Source organism: Rhinopithecus roxellana, chromosome 4, assembly GCF_007565055.1.
Source record: "Rhinopithecus roxellana isolate Shanxi Qingling chromosome 4, ASM756505v1, whole genome shotgun sequence".
NCBI lineage: Eukaryota > Metazoa > Chordata > Mammalia > Primates > Cercopithecidae > Rhinopithecus > Rhinopithecus roxellana.
In genome coordinates, this window is record NC_044552.1 from 11438154 (window position 1) to 11460142 (window position 21989).

The 21989-nt window shown below is 39.1% G+C and overlaps 1 long non-coding RNA gene across 1 annotated transcript in view; it reads right to left on the reverse strand.

Annotated features, from left to right (window-relative positions):
• Window positions 1-21989, reverse strand: part of LOC115896895 — a 308577-nt gene that overhangs the window by 158122 nt on the left and 128466 nt on the right. Inside the window, exon 3 of the long non-coding RNA XR_004056812.1 lies at window positions 11983-12041. This is a non-coding gene — a long non-coding RNA (uncharacterized LOC115896895). The remainder of the gene's footprint in view (window positions 1-11982; window positions 12042-21989) is intronic.

The following is a 21989-nucleotide window of genomic DNA, read 5'->3' on the forward strand; positions in this document are numbered from 1 at the left end:
ACGACTGTCACAGTTTTCCTAATTTAAGTAAGTCCTCAAAACTCAGCTCTTGAACCAGAGGCCTAATCACTGGAGGTCAGTAGACATATACGTTTCCATCTTAATTAATTATTTGCCTGTAAGACAAGGCCTTGTGGCAGCCTGGGCTTCTTCCTCAGACTGGTGAGCTGGTGAAGGAGGTCACGGGAGTAACCAAGACCTCTGAGACTATGACTTGCTGACGCTGGGCCCCACCTTGTCCCACATTCCAAATGCTTGTGTTGCCAAAGCTGAAGAATCAGGTTAGAGCTCCAGGGTTGGCTCCATACTCAGCAAGCAGCATGTGGACCGTAGCAGCTGTGGCCTTTGACCAGAGTTCCATCTTTTTATTGTATGTTCTTATAACTCTTGTCATCAGGAATGGGGCCCGCTCACTGGAAATGGGCCTAACTCTTCCTGGCTGTACATCCGCCCAAAGGTCAGCGACCTTATCACGATGCTTTGACCATTCACTCCAAAGCAAGCCACATACTGGAATTTGTCCTTTGCTCCAATTCTTCATTCATGACACCAGAAACTCACATTTAACTTCTTAAAAATAGCACTTACAAAATATAAACATCCTTATTACTTGATCTTGTTTCTTCAGCTTCCAAGAGGAATATGAAATATGAAATATGACTAATTTTTAACAATTCACTAAGCTTAAGTTTTATATTTATAACTGCTTTGCATACAGATGTATAACAAATGTCATATCCAAATTTGTCATAAATATATAATTAAGATGTTTTCCAAGGATTGTGCAAACTGGTCTACATAAATGACCTCACAGCAAACCTAGGAGATAGTAATGGGGGAAAAAGAAGACTTGGAGAGGTAAGCATGTCCAAAGTTGTGTAGTGATTTAAACAAACTTTACAAATATCTGTAACTAAGTAGATCACTCTCATATCCATTGAGATAAATTAATTGTGTCTTCTGAAGTGGCAAGAACTTATCTGAATCATCATTTTTGCTCTGATAATATACTCATCTACATGATAGCCATTTGCTGTATGTGTCCAATTATATAGTCAAAGGTTTAAGGCTGTAGATTCTAATAAAAACTATGAAGTATTTCCCTAGGAAAAAGAAAATGGCCATCCATGCATCTGCCACAGTTATTTCCACAATTTCAGGGTGCTGGAAGGCCTTCTGTAGCTTGTCTGTAGGCTTGAACACCCATGTATTTTAGAGGATCATGAGCCCCAGACTTAGAACACCTCCCACACTATCCTACACTACTTCCTCTCTTTCGCAGGCTTTTGCCTTGCACACTTTTGGTGCTGGAGAAAAAGGCTAATGCTGAAAAAGGAAGACATTTGCTCTAAGTGTCTTTAAACTTTGAAACCTTTACAGTCTATGAGGCTATAAATATAGTTTACCAGGAAGCTTGTTTTTCCTTTTTTTTTTTTTTTAATCATATTAAAATATAAAACCCAGAAAAGACAGAACTGTAATGTGCACTCTCTGAGCCGTGACTTTGGTGAGCACTTTGGGAACAGACATGTCTTTATTGGATTGTTTTTGTCTTACAACACAAAAGGCACTGATAGCTGCAGGAAATCCAGATATGTCTGTGTAGGTTGTTTCATGCTGTAGATATTTAAGGAGGTGTGAAAGTGGACATTAGCACTCTTTTTGGAAGGAAAAGACTCTTCTTACTTGAACACTACTAACATTTAAACATAGCTTAGCAGACCAAAATTCAAGGCTATTTAAAATATGTTCCCTTGGTAAGATCTAAAGTTCAGTTGTACATTTTTAATCTCGGTATGAAATTCACATATTATCTCACTTTATGCTCCCTCCTAAAATGTTTTAAATTCTAAACATTCTATTTCTTTCTGGGATATGTAGCCAAAATATCTTAAATCTAATTCTCTGTCCCATCCTTTGTGCCATATTTTGGTACTTTATAATATTTTGCCTGGGTTTTTTAGAATAGCTTCCTGTCCCATAACTCCCTGACCAAGTCAGAGGGTATTGACAGACATTAGCTATTTCCCTAATTATTAAATCTGATGTCAACCACTTACTTTAAAATTCCTTTTGGTTCCTATTCCTTCCAGATTTAGACCCAAATTTCTTATTTTAGCTCTCAAGGCCCTTCCAATCTATTTCTGGCCTAATATCCCATTGGTAATTCTATCTAAACTCCTCTCCACTTCCATTAAACCACCAATATGCCTCTAAATTCATTCCAGTTATACTAAAGTCCTCATCATTTTTAAGCACATCAAGATCTGCTATAAAAGATATGGAATCGGCCAGGTGCAATGGCTCAGGCCTGTAATCCCAGAACTTTGGGAGGCTAAGGGGGGCGTATCACGAGGTCAGTATATAGAGACCATCCTGGTCAACATGGTGAAACCCCGTCGCTACTAAAAATACAAAAATTAGCCAGGTGTGGTGGTGTGTGCCTGTAGTGCCAGCTACTCAGGAGGCGGAGGAAGGGGAATTGCTTGAACACGGGAGACAGAGGTTGCAGTGAGCCAAGATCACGCCACTGCACTCCAGCCTGATGACAGAGCAAGACTTCATCTCAAAAAAAAAAAAAAAAGAAAGAAAGATATGGAATCAACCTAGATGCCCATCAATGATAGGCTAGATCAAGCAAATGTGGTACATGTACACCACGGAAAACTACACAGCCATGAGAAAGAATGAGATCAAGTTCTTTGCAGCAACATGAATGGAGATGGAGGTCATTATTCTAAGCAAACTAACACAGGAACAGTAAGCCAAATACCATATGTTCTAACTTGTAAGTGGTAGCGCAACACTGAATACACAAGGACACAAAGAAGGGATCAACAGACACCGGGCCTACTTGAGGGTAGAGGGAGGAAGGACAAGGAGGACCAAAAAGCTACCTCTTGGGTACTATGCTTATTACCTGGTGACAAAATAATCTGTACACCAAACCCCCACAACACACAATTTACCTATATAACAAACCTGCACATGTACTCTTGAACCTAAAATAAAACCTAAACATTTTTTAAATTTAAAAAATACGTAAATAAAGACTTGCCATAATAAGAAGCATGCTCTCTCTCGGGATGTTCTTTCTCACCTTCATCAACTGAAGCTGCTTACTCATCTTCTAAGACTCAGTTCCAATGTCATCTCTTCTGAGGAGACTTTCAGGAACTCCTCATGTAGTTAGCCTATCTTTGTGCTCAATCCCATTTTCTTTGTAACTCTGTAAAAGCTAGCATCAGCCAGGCGCAGTGGTTCACGCCCATAATCTCAGCACTTTGGGAGGCCGAGGTGAGCAGATCACCTGAGGTCAGGAGTTTGAGACCAGCCTGGCCAACATGGTGAAACTCCATCTCTACCAAAACTACAAAAATTACCTGGGCGTGGTGGCACACCCCTGTAATCCCAGCTACTCAGGAGGCTGAGGTACGAGAATCGCTTGAACCCAGGAGGTGGAGGTTGCAGTGAGCCAAGATCACGCCACTACACTCCAGCCTGGGTGAAAGAGTGAGATTTTATCTCAAAAATAAAAAAAGAAAGAAAGCTGGTATCATTAAAAGTTTTATGCATGATAATCTGTCTCGCCAGGAAGACTATAAGGTCCTCAAAGACAGACAAATTTTATATTATCCTTATAGAGCCTGCACCAGGTCAATGACTGACATAGCTCATTAGCTCAGAAATTATTTGAATAATCAATAATATAGTAGAGTGAATGTGAGAATAAATTTTTACTGTATTACTATCAATCTCTAAATTGGATGTAAATAAATTACAGTAGAAAAATTTAGACATTTCTAAATGAATATTGTTAAAATACTTAAATATATGAGAAAGGAAAAAGGGAAAGTTGAATTTATTTGAACCTTGTAGTCTCTAGACAAAGACGAAATATCACGTTCTAAATTCCTAGAATTGTTCTTATTCAAGAAAGAAAATGACATTTTAGAAAAAGTAGCTTGGAATTTAAGAATCATAGGAACATTTTGGAGTCAATATATTCAAAAGGTAAGAAAGGAAGTATGATAACAATTCATAAAAAAATGAAAAAACAATAGGACTTCTCTCAAATCTTACAGGAATTTGTCCTTGCTGTTACTGGATATAATCCTGCAAATGGATATTTATTATGGCCTTTTTTTTTCTTCCAAAAGAAAGCAATTTAGTGTGAAAAGTAATGTTGAGTCTGTTTGTGCCTGTCCACCTTTAGTTTTCTCCAAGATTTAGCCCCTACATCAAGGCTCTGCGACAGGCTTACATATTTCCCCCAGACATCACTCAGTAACCTGTGGCTTATTCAAACTGGTAAGTCTCTGGGATTCTAAATTTTATGGTGCAAGAGTTTTACAATATTTCTCTTAAAGTAAAAATTAAAGAAGTGTTTTTACAATATACTGGGGTGTGAAAAAAAAAGTCATCTATCACATTTTAGAAAGTGTGATTTTTCTGTCCCACTTTAGAAAAAGACTTGAAATACTATGAAAGTTAGGTAGAGTAAAATCTTACAAAAAAAGCTTTGGGGCCAGGCGCGGTGGCTCAAGCCTGTAATCCCAGCACTTTGGGAGGCCGAGGCGGGCGGATCACAAGGTCAGGAGATCGAGACCATCCTGGCTAACATGGTGAAACCCCGTCTCTACTAAAAAATACAAAAAACTAGCCGGGCGAGGTGGCGGGCGCCTGTAGTCCCAGCTACTCGGGAGGCTGAGGCAGGAGAATGGCATGAACCCGGGAGGCGGAGCTTGCAGTGAGCTGAGATCTGGCCAATGCACTCCAGCTTGGGTGACAGAACGAGACTCCGTCTCAAAAAAAAAAAAAAAAAAAAAGCTTTGGTTCCTGCTGTTTCAATTTAATTAAGGTTTGACCTCCTCTCCTTTCTACCACAATTCCACAAGATGCCTTAAGTCTGACCATCCTCTTGCATATCCAGGACAACCTCAAATCCCCAGAAAGGCAAATCTCTCTTGCCCTCCTCAATCTCCACCTGCCTATCACTCCCACTTTCTTTTTCCCCTCCTTCCCCACAGAACCCCACAGTTAGCCCATGTGGTGACTTCATGTAAGTCAAGCATAAGACAAAAGACAAGACACTTTATTGTCATGTGCTGGAAAATTTTTGCAATAACTATATCAATATTTGATGACTGAGATAAATAGTTTCTCCAAAATCATTCAATCTGTAAAACTACAAGCAAAGCCTCACTCACACACACGTGCACATGCACACACATACCCCTACCAGGATCACTGACTTTACAATATCAATGAATCTGGTGGAATTTCAAAAAAGGAAATTTTTTTCTAGATTTTCCGTAAAAATACAGCATTCAACTTACTCCATAAAATCCAGGAACATGACTTAGACATCATATGTTTCCTACTATGTCTGGCAGCTGCTGAATGAAAGAAAAGTATACTGTCAGCTCTGCAAAGAGTCTCCTTCCCTTCAGTTAGGAAATCGGGCAAAGAAGGAAGGAATTAGGCCACTAGGCAGCACCCCGGTACCTCTTTAAAGATCCCTTGGAGAAAGAGATCTGTCCTGCCTACTTGCAGTAAAAAGCATTCATAGTGCAAGCCTTTTTAGAAACCTTCAGGCAAGCAGTATTGCTGAAGGTAAGTTCTGTGATCTGAAGAATTTACTGTGAATCCTAGAATAGATCTGGACGAAGACTGGTCACCATGCTCCTCTAAAATTAGACTAAGAATTAGAAGACATTAGGTGAATGTATGAGAATATAGCCAGGCTCTTGAGAGAGGAGCGATTACTAAGGTGAAGAATAATGGAAAATATTGTGAAGAAGAAATTACTTATTATTATATTACTAGCTAGCTAGCTGGATAGATAGACAGGTAAACTAAAGGGCAAATTTAGAAATTCATTTAACACTAATGAGATAATGATTACATATGGTTAATATAAAGAAGTCATACAAATAGATACAAAAAGACGAAAACACCAAAAAAAAAAAAGCTATAAAAGGTAGCTCCTTCATTTATTTATTCATTCAAAACTACTAGTACATCTCCCATGTGGCAAGCACCATCCTGGGTGTTATAAAGACAGCCATGAATAAAGAGACGTCTATGACATAGATATTCATTCTTAGTTGAGAAGACAGAAAATTAAACAAAAAAAAAAAAAATGTGTAACATAATGGCCGAAATGTCAGATAATGACAAATGCTATGAAGTACTTTAAATAAATGATTAGGGAAAACCTTTGGTTTTTGAAGAGTTTTATACATTGAAGGACAATGTAGTCTATTCTGTAGAATATTACTCTGGCTCATGTGTGGTAAATGCATTCTAAGAGGGCAGGAGTGAAAACAAGAGGACCTGTCAGATCATGATACACTACAAGAAGTAAAATCTGATGGCTGTGCAGCTATGAGAAATGTCTGGATTCTAGATGTTTTTGAAGGTATCGTTGGCAGGATTTATTGATTCTATGTACTATATGATACTAAAAAAAAAAAGATTCAAAAAACACTTTCAAGTTTGTTCCCTGAATAACTGGTAAATCACAGTTCCAAATATTAAGATTGATCATGTTAAGGGGTGGCAATTTTGGGGGGAAAAATTAACATTTGGTTTCAAATATATTAAGTTAATGATGCCAGATTGACATCCAAGTGGAGTTGTTGTATAGGCAATTACATACACAAATCCAGGGGCTAGGTGGAGTTCGATAAAAGAAGATTTGGGATTTGTCAGCAAAGAGATGATATTGAAAGCCAGGTGACACCTAAGATGTCAGCATAGGTGGAGAGGAGGGTCAGAAAGGAGCTAAGCATTCTATCTGCTGGCTGGATGTTGGTGCCTCAAAAACTGTCTATTGAATACAACAGCTTGCTAATGTAGGTTGCTAAATGAATGCACAGAATAGAACCCCAGTCCCTCTATTGAGTTTTACATGAGCAAGAAACAAACATCTTAACATGTTAAGTCACTTAAATTTTGAGGTTTATCTGATGCTTTAATTGGTGTTATCTTAACTAAAATAGAAATTAGTACCAAGAACAGACACTAATAAAAACAAAACCCCTAAAATTGGTGGCATTGGCAGAACATAACTAGGAAACTAATAGCAGAGGCTGGAAAAATGAAACCCCAAGTTAAGCAGAGGCAAGATGTTCAGTAACAATGATGCCCACTGGTATCTTTGGAGGCAGGCCACTAACCTCCCTAGCCTGTGGCTGTAGCAAAAGAGAATGTAAAATGGAATTATGTGAGCATGCATTACATGTTACTAGCTTTATTTGGCAAGATATTAGAAAAAGAAATGACCACAGGAAAGAATTATCCAAAGTACACATAAAAATGAAAGGGAGTAAGAAAACATCCAGAAATTTTAAGCCTCAAAAGTTGGGAATGCTTACCTCAAACATTAATACATAATTTTTGAAATTGAATAATGAATAGTCTTAAGATATAATTACGTGACGAAATTCAGATTGAACCAGGCCTTCATCCCAAGTCTCATGGCCTTGGGGTAGATGTCATTGAGTTGAGAAAGAAATAAACGGTGATGAGAAGAAAAACAAATACTACTACTTTAAGAATTATGTCTAAGAAAGAATTGTGGGTATGGTATGGCATATTGAACTGATTGTAAGCAAAGAGACGAAAGTCTATTAGTTGCTTTCTATTTTTAATTTTTTAATGTTTATGGATACATAATAGTTATACATTTATGGGGTACATGTGATATTTTGATACAAGCAGACAATGTATAATGATCAATGCATAACGGTAATTGGGGGTATTCACCACCAATTACTACAAACATTTGTCATTTCTTTGTGCTGAAAACATCCCACATTTATTCTTCTAGTTATTCTGAAATGTATCATAAATTATTTTTAACTATAGTAGCCCTATTGTGCTACCAAACACTAGATCTTATTCCTTCTACCTAACTGTATTTTGTAACTTTATCCCCTTACCCCTACAACCCTTCCCAGCCTCTGGTAGCCACCATTCTATTCACTACCTCCACGAGATCAATTTGTTTTAGCTCCCACATGTAAGTGAGAACATGCAACATTTGTCTTCCTGTGCCTGGAAGAGATGAAAGTCTTATTAATTTTAAAGAAAATTATATTGCAAAAACAACCATGAGCTAGGACGTAAAAGCCTTTGGCTGAGCCTGGAAGCAACTCTTAGGCCACCCAGCTCATACAGGCAGGAGGCAGGCAGCGAAACCTCTAGGGCCCTCAACTGCCATTGCGGCCACGGCAGATAATAGACAAGCAAAGCTTCCCAGATGGCAGAAGCAGGGGCCCCCCAGAACAATGGATGGGAAAATTCCTCCCTGAGAACAGAATCAAGTTCTGACCACGGCACTTCTCTCACTGCCAAGACTACATAACAGTTGTCCACAGGATTTCATCATTACCATGGACTAGTGACTACTGCATACATTGCAATTTTCTGTTTTCTGCCTGAGGTATTTATTCCAGTTATCCTGTCCTGGTGCCACCATGCATGTGGCTGGAGTAAAGGAGTTAGAAATTTTGCAACTAATCTAGTAATCTAATAAATAATTGGTAACTTTGCATATTAACAGGTTATAGTAAAGTATGAAATATTTTACAAAAATATTATGTATATATATACACATATATACACACATGCAAATATTATGGATAACTCCTAAATATATTTTGTCTTTAGCTTACTTCCAACAGACACTCAACAGTTTTACTTTTTAATGCTTTAAGTTATGTCTAATATCAGGAATTTCTGAGACAAGACTCTATAGTATTTTCACGTCATCTTTAGTACAAGCTTTTGTAATCAAAGTCTCCATTAAACTGCTTAGGCAACCTTGCTTGTCTACACCTATTTCATCTTTATCTACCAAAAGTACTTACCCAAGGAACTTTGTGCTGCCATTACCTCTGAATTATATGTTTTTTCAAGTTCCATAATACAGTATAAGAAAAAGGAGGCCTGCTAGGGAAATAGCCCACTATGTTAGTTTTACTTCCTCAACAGCACACTTGAAGACAAAGATTTGAATTCACGTAGTTTGTTTGGAAACTGATCCCAAGAAACACTGATTAGAAAGTAGGGGAGTGAGGTAAAGATGGGAAGGAAGTCAGGAAAAGCTACTTTGTCAAGCAAGTTGCCCCTCAGGTGACTATAACTTTGTGCCCCTGGGAAGCTGTAAGATGGACGCTCAATGTGGTGCTCCTCCATGTTGGTTCATCCACTGGGACCCACAGACCTAATCTTCTGTGTCTGTAATTGAGGGCTGCTCCTTGATGGCAGTCTTTCCTCCAGTACTCCCAGACTGCTGCAGGCCCCACTGGCCAGAGACACAGTCACCAGCAATTGGAAGTCAAACCAGATTGTACAAAAATGGTAAGGACGCAGGTGATGTGGGCAGCATGTGCTCTATCCACTATGCAATTTGTCAGAGAAAGCACTCATAGGTAGAAGCTGCTGAACTTAAAATATCTGAAACTTCTGTCCCATCAGCATTCCTCAGGGTATTCAGGAAACATTATCAGTTAATATTTAGGATTTATTCCCAACACTTTTTGCCTTTCAGTATTTAGATGAAAGTTTTCTCCCTATTAAGATATTAACAAACTAATGGCATGCTATATATCCAGAATAAAATCCAATATTCGACTTCCAAAACAGCGTATAACAAAACGACTTTCTTCTAAGCATAGATGAGGTTGCCATCTCCCTACAGTGCAATCAATTCTAAATTTGCACCTACAGTATGTGACATTATCCCACTTCTGCATAAATTACATGCATTTCCAAAGGTGCTAGATATTCATAATGTTTCTTTATAGTCCATTTAAAAATAGTAATACTACTGGAGGAAAAAGAATATAGTTAAGTTGTAGACTGAGTAATACATAATTTAATCATCCTAAAAATTGCCATAGATCAATTTAAGAGCAGATAATGTTCCTGCGAATGACGGTGAACTGATTGCATGTCTTTAGATCAATATTGTCTGTTTTAGATTGCAAACTCCTAGACGGCAAGGATAATTTTGTTTAAATTTCCTTTACTAAAGGCTTAGTACCATACCATGCACTTAAAAAAAGCTTTTTTTTTTTTAATGTAAGTATTAATATTTTGATCCTAACAAAGTTCAAAAATTCTTCTATGGTTTCATTCTGGTCAACTATATGGACTTGGCTTTCTTAAAGTTCTGGTACAAGTTGGGCAGGGTGGTTCACGCCTGTAATCCTAGCACTTCGGGAGGTCAAGGCAGGCAGATCACCTGTTGTCAGGAGTTTGAGATCCGCCTGGCCAACATGGTGAAACCCTGCCTCTACTAAAAATACAAGAATTAGCGGGCATGGTGGCAGGCACCTGTAATCCCAGCTGCTTGGGAGGCTGAGGCATGACAATTGCTTGAACCCAGGAGGCAGAGATTGCAGTGAGCTGAGATCATGCCACCGCACTCCAGCCTGAGTGACAGATTAAGACTCTGTCTAAAAAATTAAAAATAAAAAAGCTTTTGCATAATCTACATATAGGCTCTGTTGAATATCATGCAAGTTGTTCAGAAGTTGTTTGTAAACTAAATTCTGCCTGAATTATTCTGCCAATCCACATCCCAGCTTTAATTTAACTTAGGGACCAGCATGCTTTGAACAGTAAAGTTACCCATGGTGGTTATTCACACTGCTCAGTTTTATCACCTCCCCTTCTCGTTCCGGCACCTGGTAGAATTCAACTTTCGGACTCCCTGAAGCTTGCATAGGACCCTAAACTAGTTCTGGGTAAGTACAAATGACATAAATTATTTAAGACCAAAATGTATAATTACTGACTTGAGACTATCCCAAATTCTATTTCCCTCTATCAAAACAATTGGTTATATTCTGAAGAAATGTCTGCTCCATTCCTGAAGTTCTACAGTGCGGACACATGGAAACACTCCCTACTGATCCATGCTGGAATTTAGCATGAGTGAGAAGTAGGCCTTTGGGACTGTAAGCCGCCAAATTTGGGGAGTTGTTTGTTCCTCCAGATCACACTCTTCACCCTAGCTGGCTGCAGAAGGCCAGACTAAAGAGTCAGTCAATTAGATTTCTTGCCCTCTGGCTCCAGATTGGATTCTATTATTAGAGAGATCTGGCAGAAGATCAGAGGGAAGCAGGTGAATGAGGAAAGCGTATTCATATTCCCTTAGCTCACAAGTTCCCATTTCCCTACATGACAACCACGGCTCTTCTCAAGGTGGCCCCTGCATAGGAGTCTCTCTTTCCAGCTAACTCACCCCTTCAAGCCTAGGGTTGGAAATAGACCCTGTGTTACTAGTCTTGGATACACTCTATCTCATGGTTCCCCTATTTCCTATCTACACCTTTGCAAGCAGTCCCTTTATTGGATATTCTTTGAATTACTCTGTGAGAATGAGCCATCTGTTTCCTGACATAACACCAATTGATAGGTTTTTACAGCCTGTACTGTCTGATTTACTCATTCTGCCAATAAAACATGACATTGTCCACATAGCGTTCTTCCTGAACGACTGTGGTTTCCTCTACATTCAACCTTGCCAAAATCAAGGAAGAGGCTGGAGATCTAAATTCCACTATCCTCTCAACAGTATTTATACAATAGAACTCTTTCCCCCAGACAATAATGCCTTTCGGTCTGAGAAAGCAGTGGCATTCCTAAATTACAATTTGTTGCTCCTCTGTCCAATTCCAGCCTATTTTAACACTGCAGTACTGATTCTTTCACATTTTAGGGAACTCTAAGAAAGCAAGGTCTTTGATATTATTCCTTCCTCCTCACATCACCTCCACACATCTTCCCCCAGGTTGAGTTTATTTTTGTTTAGTGTGCCAAAAGAAAAAATCTTCATAAAAATAATGTTCATAGACAGTTGATTAGTGATTCCAGATACTGGATATTGATAGGCCTGACATACCTTCAGTATCCTAATAAAGCAATTCATTTAGCTAGTTAAGAAATGAACAGATTACTTACCTACTTGGAATGCCAGGAAGACTTGTTTCACCTTGCACTTAAGAGTTCAATGACATCACCTAAAAAAAAAATCATAAAAGGATCTCAAATACATACATTAAAATTTCAAAAAGAGAGAGACACTAGTAAATTACAGATTATCATCTATGAAATATGTTCAAAAGCACAGTTTAACAAGCCTATATTTAAAATTACTACAAATAAAAGTGATTTTGCCATTAGAGGTAATTTATGTTTTATATACGTTTGACTTATCAAATTATCTCCTAAAAGTCCAATCCAAGTTTGTTGGAGATAGATAAACATTCTATCTCCCTAAAAATCACTCTTTTGTTTTCCTTTCCTGGATAGTGCTTCTTTACCCTTGATTTCTAACATTTATGTAGCATTTCACAATTTCATAACCTTTTCATATACGTTGGTAGTTCTTAGCCTTTTGCAATTTGTGGAGACTTTTAAGGATCTGATGACAATAATGAACACTCTCACCAGAATTTTGTGCATGCAATGTTGGAGGGTTCACTGATGTCCTAAAATCCATCCAGGGTTACTAACTCCAGTAATCCATAGGTTAATCGTCACAACATCTCTATGAGGTAGGTATTGCTATCACCATTTTTTAATTAAGAAAATTAATCTGGAGGGGGCGGAGCAAGATGGCCGAATAGGAACAGCTCCAGTCTCCAACTCCCAGCGCGAGCGACACAGAAGACCGGTGATTTCTGCATTTTCAACTGAGGTACTGGGGTCATCTCACTAGGGAGTGCCGGACAATCGGTGCTGGTCAGCTGCTGCAGCCTGACCAGCGAGAGCTGAAGCAGGGCGAGGCATCGCCTCACCTGGAAGCGCAAGGGGGAAGGGGATCCGTTTTCCTAGCCAGGGGAACTGAGACACACAACACCTGGAAAATCGGGTAACTCCCACCCCAATACTGCACTGTAAGCATACAGGCATTCCAGGAGAATATATCCCACACCTGGCCGGGAGGGTCCCACGCCCACGAAGCCTCCCTCACTGCTAACACAGCAGTCTGCCGCGATCTATCCGCAAGGCAGCAGCGAGGCTGGGGGAGGGGCGCCCGCCATTGCTGAGGCTTAAGTAGGTAAACAAAGCCGCTGGGAAGCTCGAACTGGGTGGAGCTCACAGCAGCTCAAGGAAGCCTGCCTGTCTCTGTAGTCTCCACCTCTGGGGACAGCGCACAGCTGAAGACCAACAGGGGAAGTAGCGGGAGCCAGTGCAGACGCCAACGACTCTGACAGCTTTGGGGAGAGCCGCGGATCTCCCAACGCAGAGGTTGAGATCTGAGAACGGACAGACTGCCTGCTCAGGTGTGTCCCTGACCCCTGAGTAGCCTAGCTGGGAGAAATCCCCCACTAGGGGCAGTCTGACACCCCACACCTCACAGGGTGGAGTACACCCCTGAGAGGAAACTTCCAAAGGAAGAATCAGACAGGTACACTCGCTGTTCAGCAATATTCTATCTTCGGCAACCTCTGCTGCTGATACCCAGGCAAACAGGGTCTGGAGTGGACCTCAAGCAATCTCCAACAGACCAACAGAGAGTCCTTCTGACTGTCAGAAGGAAAACTATCAAACAGGAAGGACACCTATACCAAAACCCCATCAGTTCGTCACCACCATCAAAGACCAGAGACAGATAAAACCACAAAGATGGGGAAGAAGCAGGGCAGAAAAGCTGGAAATTCAAAAAATAAGAGCGCATCTCCCCCTGCAAAGGAGCGCAGCCCATCACCAGCAACGGATCAAAGCTGGTCAGAGAATGACTTGGACGAGAGGAGAGAAGAAGGCTTCAGTCCATCAAACTTATCAGAGCTAAAGGAGGAATTACGTACCCAGCGCAAAGAAACTAAAAATCTTGAAAAAAGAGTGGAAGAATTGACAGCTAGACTCATTAATGCAGAGAAGATCATAAACGAAATGACAGAGATGAAAACCATGACACGAGAAATACGTGACAAATGCACAAGCTTCAGTAACCAACTCGATCAACTGGAAGAAAGAGTATCAGCGATTGAAGATCAAATGAATGAAATGAAGCGAGAAGAGAAACCAAAAGAAAAAAGAAGAAAAAGAAATGAGCAAAGCCTGCAAGAAGTATGGGATTACGTAAAAAGACCAAATCTACGTCTGATTGGGGTGCCTGAAAGTGAGGGGGAAAATGGAACCAAGTTGGAAAACACTCTTCAGGATATCATCCAGGAGAACTTCCCCAACCTAGTAGGGCAGGCCAACATTCAAATTCAGGAAATACAGAGAACGCCACAAAGATACTCCTCCAGAAGAGCAACTCCAAGACACATAATTGCCAGATTCACCAAAGTTGAAATGAAGGAAAAAATCTTAAGGGCAGCCAGAGAGAAAGGTCGGGTTACCCACAAAGGGAAGCCCATCAGACTAACAGCAGATCTCTCGGCAGAAACTCTACAAGCCAGAAGAGAGTGGGGGCCAATATTCAACGTTCTTAAAGAAAAGAATTTTAAACCCAGAATTTCATATCCAGCCAAACTAAGCTTCATAAGTGAAGGAGAAATAAAATCCTTTACAGATAAGCAAATGCTTAGAGATTTTGTCACCACCAGGCCTGCCTTACAAGAGACCCTGAAGGAAGCCCTAAACATGGAAAGGAACAACCGGTACCAGCCATCGCAAAAACATGGCAAAATGTAAAGACCATCGAGGCTAGGAAGAAACTGCATCAACTAACGAGCAAAATAACCAGTTAATATCATAATGGCAGGATCAAGTTCACACATAACAATATTAACCTTAAATGTTAATGGACTAAATGCTCCAATTAAAAGACACAGACTGGCAAACTGGATAAAGAGTCAAGACCCATCAGTCTGCTGTATTCAGGAGACCCATCTCACATGCAGAGACATACATAGGCTCAAAATAAAGGGATGGAGGAAGATCTACCAAGCAAATGGAGAACAAAAAAAAGCAGGGGTTGCAATCCTAGTCTCTGATAAAACAGACTTTAAACCATCAAAGATCAAAAGAGACAAAGAAGGCCATTACATAATGGTAAAGGGATCAATTCAACAGGAAGAGCTAACTCTCCTAAATATATATGCACCCAATACAGGAGCACCCACATTCATAAAGCAAGTCCTCAGAGACTTACAAAGAGACTTAGACTCCCATACAATAATAATGGGAGACTTCAACACTCCGCTGTCAACATTAGACAGATCAACGAGACAGAAAGTTAACAAGGATATCCAGGAATTGAACTCATCTCTGCACCAAGTGGACCTAATAGACATCTATAGAACTCTCCACCCCAAATCAACAGAATATACATTCTTCTCAGCACCACATTGCACTTATTCCAAAATTGACCACATAATTGGAAGTAAAGCACTCCTCAGCAAATGTAAAAGAACAGAAATTATAACAAACTGTCTCTCAGACCACAGTGCAATCAAACTAGAACTCAGGACTAAGAAACTCAATCAAAACCGCTCAACTACATGGAAACTGAACAACCTGCTCCTGAATGACTACTGGGTACATAACGAAATGAAAGCGTAAATAAAGATGTTCTTTGAAACCAATGAGAACAAAGATACAACATACCAGAATCTCTGGGACACATTTAAAGCAGTGTGTAGAGGGAAATTTATAGCACTAAATGCCCACAAGAGAAAGCAGGAAAGATCTAAAATTGACACTCTAACATCACAATTAAAAGAACTAGAGAGGCAAGAGCAAACACATTCAAAAGCTAGCAGAAGGCAAGAAATAACTAAGATCAGAGCCGAACTGAAGGAGATAGAGACACAAAAAACCCTCCAAAAAATCAATGAATCCAGGAGTTGGTTTTTTGAAAAGATCAACAAAATTGACAGACCGCTAGCAAGACTGATAAAGAAGAAAAGAGAGAGGAATCAAATAGATGCAATAAAAAATGATAAAGGGGATATCACCACTGACCCCACAGAAATACAAACTACCATCAGAGAATACTATAAACGCCTCTACGCAAATCAACTAGAAAATCTAGAAGAAATGGATAATTTCCTGGACACTTACACTCTCCCAAGGCTAAACCAGGAAGAAGTTGAATCCCTGAATAGACCAATAGCAGGCTCTGAAATTGAGGCAACAATTAATAGCCTACCCACCAAAAAAAGTCCAGGACCAGATGGATTCACAGCTGAATTCTACCAGAGGTACAAGGAGGAGCTGGTACCATTCCTTCTGAAACTATTCCAATCAATAGAAAAAGAGGGAATCCTCCCTAACTCATTTTATGAGGCCAACATCATCCTGATACCAAAGCCTGGCAGAGACACAACAAAAAAAGAGAATTTTAGACCAATATCCCTGATGAACATTGATGCAAAAATCCTCAATAAAATACTGGCAAACCGGATTCAGCAGCACATCAAAAAGCTTATCTACCATGATCAAGTGGGCTTCATCCCTGGGATGCAAGGCTGGTTCAACATTCGCAATTCAATAAACGTAATCCAGCATATAAACAGAACCAAAGACAAGAACCACATGATTGTCTCAATAGATGCAGAAAAGGCTTTTGACAAAATTCAACAGCCCTTCATGCTAAAAACGCTCAATAAATTCGGTATTGATGGAACGTACCTCAAAATACTAAGAGCTATTTATGACAAACCCACAGCTAATATCATACTGAATGGGCAAAAACTGGAAAAATTCCCTTTGAAAACTGGCACAAGACAGGGATGCCCTCTCTCACCACTCCTATTCAACATAGTGTTGGAAGTTCTGGCTAGGGCAATCAGGCAAGAGAAAGAAATCAAGGGTATCCAGTTAGGAAAAGAAGAAGTCAAATTGTCCCTATTTGCAGATGACATGATTGTATATTTAGAAAACCCCATCGTCTCAGCCCAAAATCTCCTTAAGCTGATAAGCAACTTCAGCAAAGTCTCAGGATACAAAATTAATGTGCAAAAATCACAAGCATTCTTATACACCAGCAACAGACAAGCAGAGAGCCAAATCAGGAATGAACTTCCATTCACAATTGCTTCAAAGAGAATAAAATACCTAGGAATCCAGCTTACAAGGGATGTAAAGGACCTCTTCAAGGAGAACTACAAACCACTGCTCAGTGAAATCAAAGAGGACACAAACAAATGGAAGAACATACCATGCTCATGGATAGGAAGAATCAATATCGTGAAAATGGCCATACTCCCCAAGGTTATTTATAGATTCAATGCCATCCCCATCAAGCTACCAATGAGTTTCTTCACAGAATTGGAAAAAACTGCTTTAAAGTTCATATGGAACCAAACAAGAGCCCGCATTGCCAAGACAATCCTAAGTCAAAAGGACAAAGCTGGAGGCGTCACGCTACCTGACTTCAAACTATACTACAAGGCTACAGTAACCAAAACAGCATGGTACTGGTACCAAAACAGAGATATAGACCAATGGAACAGAACAGAGTCCTCAGAAATAATACCGCACATCTACAGCCATCTGATCTTTGACAAACCTGAGAGAAACAAGAAATGGGGAAAGGATTCCCTATGTAATAAATGGTGCTGGGAAAATTGGCTAGCCATAAGTAGAAAGCTGAAACTGGATCCTTTCCTTACTCCTTATACGAAGATTAATTCAAGATGGATTAGAGACTTAAATGTTAGACCTAATACCATAAAAACCCTAGAAGAAAATCTAGGTAGTACCATTCAGGACATAGGCATGGGCAAGGACTTCATGTCTAAAACACCAAAAGCAACGGCAGCAAAAGTCAAAATTGACAAATGGGATCTAATTAAACTAAAGAGCTTTTGCACAGCAAAAGAAACTACCATCAGAGTGAACAGGCAACCTACAGAATGGGAGAAAATTTTTGCAACCTACTCATCTGACAAAGGGCTAATATCCAGAATCTACAAAGAACTCAAACAAATATACGAGAAAAAAACAAACAACCCCATCAAAAAGTGGGGAAAGGATATGAACAGACATTTCTCAAAAGAAGATATTCATACAGCCAACAGACACATGAAAAAATGCTCATCATCACTCGCCATCAGAGAAATGCAAATCAAAACCACAATGAGATACCATCTCACACCAGTTAGAATGGCAATCATTAAGAAGTCAGGAAACAACAGGTGTTGGAGAGGATGTGGAGAAATAGGAACACTTTTACACTGTTGGTGGGATTGTAAACTAGTTCAACCATTATGGAAAACAGTATGGCAATTCCTCAAGGATCTAGAACTAGATGTACCATATGACCCAGCCATCCCACTACTGGGTATATACCCAAAGGATTATAAATTATTCTACTACAAAGACACATGTACACGTATGTTTATTGCGGCACTATTCACAATAGCAAAGACTTGGAATCAACCCAAATGTCCATCTGTGACAGACTGGGTTAAGAAAATGTGGCACATATATACCATGGAATACTATGCAGCCATAAAAAAGGATGAGTTTGCGTCCTTTGTAGGGACATGGATGCAGCTGGAAACCATCATTCTTAGCAAACTATCACAAGAACAGAAAACCAAACACCGCATGTTCTCACTCATAGGTGGGAACTGAACAATGAGATCACTTGGACTCGGGAAGGGGAACATCATGCACTGGGGCCTATCATGGGGAGGGGGGAGGGGGGAGGAGGGAGGGATTGCATTGGGGAGTTATACATGATATAAATGATGAATTGATGGGTGCTGACGAGTTGATGGGTGCAGCACACCAACATGGCATAAGTATACATATGTAACAAACCTGCACGTTATGCACATGTACCCTAGAACTTAAAGTATAATAAAAAAAAAATAAAATAAATAAATAAAATAAAATAAAATAAAATAAAAAAAAGAAAATTAATCTGCATGTGGTTCAATTACTTGTCCAAAGCATGCAGGATAATCTGGTGTTAAACCAAAGCCTTTCGACATGATGACCATGTTTTTCCTTGTGTCTCATGACAGCCCCCTACTTTTGTTGATGTGAATCGACACCTATATTACACTATTTTATTTGATGAAGGTACAGTCAAAATTTACTAGACAAGAGTCCCAAACACACAAAATTTTCTAAATAAATCAGGCTAAAAATCTCATCTCATCTTCAAATCATAGATCTATTTTGCTTTTAGATTCAGTTAAATCTCTAATCTATAAAAGTCATTCACTCAGAAGCATTTTGAGTTTATCCCATGGTGCTATGCAAAATGAAAAGCAAATATCTATTCCTAAAACATAGATGTGGCTCACATTTTAAACAGCTCTCACTTTCTCTGTTGTCCTGTCAGTATCCACGTACATCCACCTTGGACTCTGGATCCATGGCCGTAGTCCCTGCCTGCCTGGTCTTCCTTCATTTACTTCAACTAAATTCTCAGATTTTCTGACCAAGGATACCCAAAGCCTCTATTTTACTATCAGGTTGAGTCATATGAAACTGTAATCCACTAGAAAGAGTAGAATATTGTCAGTTTAATATCATTCAGTTTTATTTAGCTTTAGTGCCTGGACCTGTTGATGCTCAAGTCTTACGGGGAAAGGAAGAAGAACATGATTCCAAGAAGACCTGGTTCTAATCCACTGTGCCATTTAGCAGGTCAACTACTTCAAGAGAAACACTTAAACTCTCTAAGTAGCAATTCCTCATCTGAAAATGAGGACAATATGGTTCACAATTGTGTCATAGGATTCTGGGGAAGTATTCCACGTGATAATATCACCTGCGAAAGTGCTTCAAAAATTTTTAAAGCACTATACACATTTAGGTTGCTGTGATTATAGTCAGTAAAGATGCCTTCATCAGCAAACCAGCATTACATTTTTTAAAAGAGCAGTAGAATCATATGTCCACTAAATTACTCACTGCAAATGTCCAGACATCACTAGTACCCCCTCACATGTTGGTGCTGGTTTATTTTTATATATTTATTTACATCACATTGGGATGACTCGCTTGGTCAGCCTTATAGAAGAGCTGATGACCTGGTTCCTACATTGCACATAAGCCAGCAGATGAGTCACTTAATACAGTGAAATTGCATGACGTAGTTATCTGCCCACTGAAATCACATAATGAATTTACTATCTGGTATTAAATTACCACTTTGCCATAAATAACACCAACCTAATGGTCTTAAAAAAATAACTGAAATAAAAAAGGAAAGTTATTTATAAATAGTATATGTGGGATTTTTAAAGATATTGTAGTAAAATTGTGTTTTTCCACAATTTTTAAAATGTGCTAGAGCTTATGTTTAACAATGTTCCTGCCTTCTAAAGGTTGAGTAAACAATATTGCAGTATGACTTTCAACATCAGGGCCAAGCCCTTCAGTAAATAAAGCCAAAATGAATTGTATCATTGACTACCAAATGTGCAAGGCAAATATAAACCTATATAAACCATGAGTAAAAATCAAGTGGAGGCAGCAAAGACCTTTCAGCAACTGTTTTTCAGGCTTGTAAAATTCAGCTGAAGAAACTGGTACAGATTAAGTTTACAAAATAATGAATTTCCTACTGTGTTATAGATCTTGAAGAAGAAATCGAAATAAAATGCAATTCCTCAAAAAGGCCAAGTTTTTGATGATTTGACACCTAACTTATGGCCCTAAAACCAACAATAACTGCTGCCACTTCAATAGCCTTCCTAAACATTTCATGGTTAGGTTCTCTTAGGATGCAAATCTGTAACAATTAAAAAGTTTATGAAAAAAAACAACTCAGTACATAAATCTCAGCTTTCAAATGTGCGTACAAATAATTTTTATCTTATCTTTTTTTACAATTCATTTCTGTCTTGAGCCCCCATTCTATTCAGTTGTCAAATTTCAGGTTAATCAGTTGGTGCAGTATTTCCTCAGTCTGTGACTAGCTTGACGATACTCTCTACTCACTCATTATCCTAGGGCTGTCACCTTAGTTTCAAGGAGTGTACTTGGTGCCACTGAGGTGCCATCCTCAGTGAGAATGGGAGAATGTCATCTTCTCTTCCCATGATCAGATGATAAGGCATTCACATTTTACCTGTTTCTGGCTGTTGGTATCTAACCATATCGCCATGTGCCCATTCTCATTGGGTCTTAGATCATTGCTTCATGGAAGTCACTTTGCATCTTTTAAGACTCTGCTATGAGGCCCCTTCATGTCCACTCTCTCTCTCTCTCCCCTCTATTTATGTTCCTCTGTAAGGAGGAAGTGGAGGGGAAGAATAAAATGTACAATGCTGTATGTTGGTAGATAGAGTTTAGAAAGGACTTCTTCCCTATATAGAGGATAAACCTAATAATTCTCTCTGCTTTTCTCATACTTGCCATCCCAAGCTTTACCCACTTGAGTATGGGCTTTGGATTCAGAGGGTGCATTCAATCCCAAAGTCCACCACTTTGGAAAAGTTTCTAATTTTATCTTGGATACTTCATCTATAAAACAAGTATAATAGCATCTCCCTCATAGGGTTGTTGCAAAGATTAAAGGAGATAATAAATGTAAAAATAATTAGAGCATCGTATGATGTATAATAATCATTCAATAAATGATATCTATTAACATCATTATCTCTCCTCTCTCCATGAGGTCCTCCAGCTTCTCCTACTCATAGCAATGCATCAATTTATATGACTCCAGTGAAAAGACAGCAAGGGTCAACACTGAGTTTATAAATAAGAGTGGAACACAATGTTGATTAGGAGAAGACATTTTTACAAGATCCCACATGTTGGTCTCAACCCTCGCATACATGAATGTGTGGCATTCCTTATCACTGTAGAAAACGTCCCCACATGCCTAAAATATATCATTCTAATATAGGCATAGAGAGTTACTATTTGAATCCAGTCATTAATACCTATTTAATGTTATAACCACCACCCACAGCTGGATATTTTAAGTAAGAAAGGAGATCAGTATGAATTCTGTCAGCTTTCATCTGTGTCTTTTCCTGAAAGTATCCAATTTTAAATCCAAAGAACCAGTTCTTCCGAAGTATTTACAGTGAAAA